Below are 5,046 nucleotides of genomic sequence, written 5' to 3' on the forward strand. Positions count from 1 at the left end.
AGCGCCACCATGAGGCAGCTTTTCAAATTTTTTACCTAAACTGCACCGATCTGCGTGAAACGTTGCATGCACACTCCCTAGAGGCCAAGGACAAACCGCATCTGCTTTTTATAGCGCCACCAGGAGGTTGACTTTTGTAAAACACATTTTTTTATATTACTCCTCCAGATTCTGTCCAAAAATCTCACAAATCGTTACACAGTATCTCTATGGTCATGTGCTCAAGTCGGATCTGTCCGATATTTCATATTCCATCCTAATTGGCTATAATTGGCTTTCACAGTTTGCAAGATTGCCCCGTTTTGAACAAAAGCCTCAAATCATGAATGCAGCAAACAATTTACGTGAAATCTTTAACACATTTACTAGGCTGAGGAATATATCCCACCCTTTTCACATTGGCCTGTTATAGCGCCACCAACAGGTTGATTTTTGCAAAACACATTTTTGGAACAAAATGCCTCAAATCATCCAATTGCCATCAAAGGCAAACATGTTTATATTATTTATTCTGTATTTGAGCCACGGACCATGATGAAATTTAGACCCAAAACTTAGAATATGTTGTTATCGTTGGATAAGATTTAGTCCACAATTCCATGCTGTATTGATGTGGTAACATAGATAGGAGATATCAGGTAAAATGGTTTCATTTTACACTCTCAAGAGTTAAATATCCGGAGGTCCATTTGATTACCAACACTCCATCATTTAGCTGGGGACCACCTGGAACCCAATCAAGGACCACTGGTTGAGAACCACTGCTGTAATAGTATAGTAACAAATACATCCTTCTTGATTCTTGATTCATGCTTGGTCTAATGCCATATGTAAAAATGAACTGAAATAATAATAGTAGTAGTAATATTTATTCAGTACACAAATTCACAGAAATACACACAAGTCACTGATTCTGTGCTTTTATTTTCAAGGAAGAGCAGCAGTTATTCTTCTACTTCCTTATTGTTACAGAGAAGCTCTGCAATACAAAGATAAGAGATAAAGAACTAAAAATACAGATGGATTAAAATAAAAAGACATCAGGCCCTATCTTGCACCACCCCTTACCCCCTTATCCCTAAACTTATTTGCCATTTTTTACTATTTTGAAAATCATTTTAAAATTGTTTTTTTTTTAGTTTTTAAATACAAATTTTAGGAAATTAATTATTGTTTAAATTATTAGATATTTTATGTAAATAGCGTGTGCCTATATGTTTTGTTTAAGTTTAAAGGGATAGTTCAGATTTTTTAACTTAAGCTGTATGAAATACTTGCCATTAATATAGTGGTTGCAAGTGTATTAATTGATTGCCCGAGTCCCGTGGTGGGAGTTCTGCTCTGGTTTTGGAGAAAATGAGAAATTAGTAGTTCCGGTCATTTTGTGGGGGGCACTGGGGCCACGCAATAAAAGTAAATTAATTCACAAAACTATCGTAACTTGTATTGTTGACCTATTTCTAAAATATTAGCACAACTTTCGTTCAACTTTGACCCCTCTATCACATGGAACTACTTTTTGGGCATAGTGATATGGACACAAAAAACATAGGTAACAAGGTAACAAGCCGGAATAGAATCAAACACCAACTCTTTCATAAACGTCATAAACGTCCACTGACATGTTAGGTGTGTAAGTGTTTGTCATTGTGGCCTTGACAGTAAATTTACCCTCCTTGTGGGTGATGACATGCGCTGCCTTACGTCTGACAAACGTGCTCTCGCGGTTGTGGTACATCTCACGATAAAGATTGTAATCGCAAGCTTTGGACTTTGGAAAGAATCCTGCCGCAAACCAGTTGGAGTGAAACAGGAAGTTGAAGGGCACAGAAAACATGAAGGCCAATTTCATGTCTACACGGTTGGTCTTGGTATCGACGAGATCGTAGGTGAAGACACCAACAGCACCCCTCGCGGTATGCGGTGTCTTGCGGAACTCCAACTCCGCCTCCACGTTGGTGCCGATGTTACGTTGCATAGGTATGGAGTTCGAGCCACTAACCATGTACATCCTTAAAAGTAGGAAGAAAAACATGTTTCGAGTAACTGATTAAAATAAATCATAAAATATTATAAAAAGTTTAAAAATAAGTTAAAAGTAGCCTACCTGGGGTTCTGGAGTTTATGGGAAGTACAATGATTCCTCAACACAACGTTGCACTGGCGATGAGTGAGCCTTGAAACGTGAGTCTTGAAACGTGTATAAGCCTTACGTATAAAAGCATCACTCACAGTGGTGCTTAAACATAATATAAGCATAAACGTATATATCTTCGTGATGTACATGATGAGTGGAAGGTAATAGCCTGAGAAGGGAAGAGAGAGTGCAAAGACGATGTTATTTAAGGATCTTGACATTGACTTCTTCTCACCCAGTGATTGATTGCCCAGTACAGAGTCATAATCTGATTGTATTTCTTCATGCATAAAATGTAAATACATTTTTCAAGAGAGAATGTTGCCCTCTGCAACATTGAATTTGCAGTCAAGTTAGGCAGTCAAGTATCCACTTTTCGGATTTTGGATTCACATTATAGATTAGGCTCACACAAAACGAGTTCCTAAATATTCATTTAGACTTCAAGAAGAAAAGAAGCATGCATTTGTTCTGAACTAATGGAATGTTACTCTAAAACATTGATTGTATGCATCATCAAAAGGCAAACACTGGAAACTCCTCATTTGCAATTGAGGCTTGGGGAACTGGTTTATTTAGTCAGTTCAAATAAATAGTATTAAAGTAAGTAAATAACACCACAACACAACCTCCTTTCTCAGACCCCACATTTTTGGTCTTGATGTACATATATACAGTATATACATACTTATGCATACATACATGTACATGTACATGAACATAAGAACTATTGATATAAGATTTATATACTGTATAACCATGCTGCTACCAAGTCTGACTATTACCAGAATTCTGTGTTTACATGAAAGAAACAATGTTCTTACCTGGAATCAAAACGTAGCGTCTGTTGAGTTCTTTGAGAACTTCTTATTATTTGAAATAACTGACAAGCAATATATAGCATCATGGGGCAGGGCCTTTTCCTAATAGGCCCCTCCTTTTTAAAACTGCAAATTGCTGTTGTCCGATAATAACATGGCCATATTAGGTATCAGTTCTACATTGAGATGAGAAATTGAACCAACCCGGATGTGCCATACTTCTTCAATTAAACAAATACAAAACTGAAGTAAAACAGATTAAAAGTCAGCACCCAACTCCAATCGTTAATGCAACCCATTAAGGCCCACCTGAGGCCGATTCTGCAAATGGCTTCTAAATTCCAACAGTTTTCTGCAAAACATTGCTAGTGTATCAGTGGTGCTCAAACCTTTTCATGTCAAGGACCCCCAAAAATGTATGTATTTGGCTGCAAACCCCAACTTGAAAATATTCTGACCCCAGAAGCAAAGATTTAAGAGTTAAAAATGTTCAGTTTAAAAAGATACATAATATATTCAAAGATTTGCAAAATATGATTTTCAAAATAGCAGATTTACGAGCTCATATCCTTGCTTGCTTTTTCTTTTTCTTTTTAATCATGAAAAGTAAGTTTGTAGCTCTCTCTCTATCACATTTCTCACCCATCATACTGAGAACACTTGAGTTGCAGGCCATTTCCTTTGCGTGAGCTAGCCTGTGCCTGCAGGTATTTTTCGATTCTGATGTCTGCTCTCTACGAGAGTCTAAGTGATCATCACTCATGGTGTTTACATTTTTGGCTCGCGGACCTATAATCGCTCTTAACATGTACATACGCAAAATCTAAGGTGCTTACGTTGCTGCCCCACTTCTCAGCTTGGCCTACGCCCTGTGTTTGAAAGTCTACGGTGCGTTGTTTTCAATAAAAAAGGTGTTTTGATCCACTCTGTCTCGGAATCTGGCATCCATCTGGGATTTCACTCCATTGTAAATGCGCAACAGAACATTGGCCGCTAGGGGCGCATTTACAATGGAGAATGGAAAATGCCAGATTCCGAGACAGAGTGGATCAAAACACCTTTTTTATTGAAAACAACACACCGTCTAATGGCAATAACATGAAGAGAGAGACTGTCACATACATGTACACAAATATACAAACGCAAGCAAGCACGCACGCAGCACAGCACACATCTGCCACAAACAGCTCTGCCGTGGCTGTGTACAGGGTCGCGGCAGCAGGATGGTCTGTCAGTGATGATGAAAAGTTAACAAAGAGAGAAGTATATGACTAAACTATCTGTCTGATGACAAAAAGATTACCAACAAAAGAGAGAAGAATGACTTAGATACAGAAGTGGACAGTTTTATCTTCAACTTCATATTGACATCTGTTGTCCAGATCATATCTCACACCAAGGCATGGCTGAATCATTCAGGCCGGTAGTCAGTCATATACCCAGCCAGGCAACCCTACCCACACGTGTACATTTTTGGATTACAAGACAGCCAGCCCTGGCAGCCAAATACTGCTTGTAGGCCCTGAGAAAGCCACTATTCTGTCCCAGCGTATCCTCTGTTGATTGTCCTTTGTTTACTATTGAAGTATAGGAAATTGAAAAATAATGGCCAGGTATACGATTAGGAGCTATAGCCCCACCGACTATATGGGGAGGGGGGTCATAAGGCATTCAAGTAACATACAACCTGGGTGATCTAATGTATGCTATATCCAAATTGTATGTTTATTCACAGTACAGTACAGTACAGTACAGTACAGTACAGTACAGTACAGTACAGTACAGTACATGAATGATAAATTCTCTGGCTGATTTTAGTTTCTACCCTTCCAAGGACCCCTGAGACCCCAACTTTAAAAACCAATGGTGTAGTGCTTTAAGTACCGGACCGCATCTCCAGATATGATCTACTGGACCACGGATGTCAACATGATGTTGAAATTACACTCTTGCATAATTCTCTCTTTTTGTATCTTTTTGTCATCAGTTTCCTCCTTTAGAGTGAGAGAAAACAAGTAGTGTCGAAATATTTTTTGTATCTGTTTGTAAAACATGGGGGTCTGGTACTATAGTATATTATCATGCTGG

The 5,046-nt window shown here is 38.5% G+C and overlaps 1 long non-coding RNA gene across 1 annotated transcript; it reads right to left on the reverse strand.

Moving 5' to 3' along the window:
* Positions 1-1,933: 1,933 nt before the first annotated feature.
* Positions 1,934-2,995, reverse strand: LOC306926914. The gene is made up of 3 exons (XR_013790449.1): positions 2,962-2,995; positions 2,108-2,306; positions 1,934-2,012 (listed from the first exon to the last, which is right to left on the reverse strand). It is a non-coding gene; the product is annotated as an uncharacterized lncRNA (long non-coding RNA).
* Between the last annotated feature and the right edge of the window lie 2,051 nt (positions 2,996-5,046).

This window comes from Electrona antarctica (genome assembly GCF_951216825.1).
Source record: "Electrona antarctica genome assembly, chromosome: 7".
Taxonomy (NCBI): domain Eukaryota; kingdom Metazoa; phylum Chordata; class Actinopteri; order Myctophiformes; family Myctophidae; genus Electrona; species Electrona antarctica.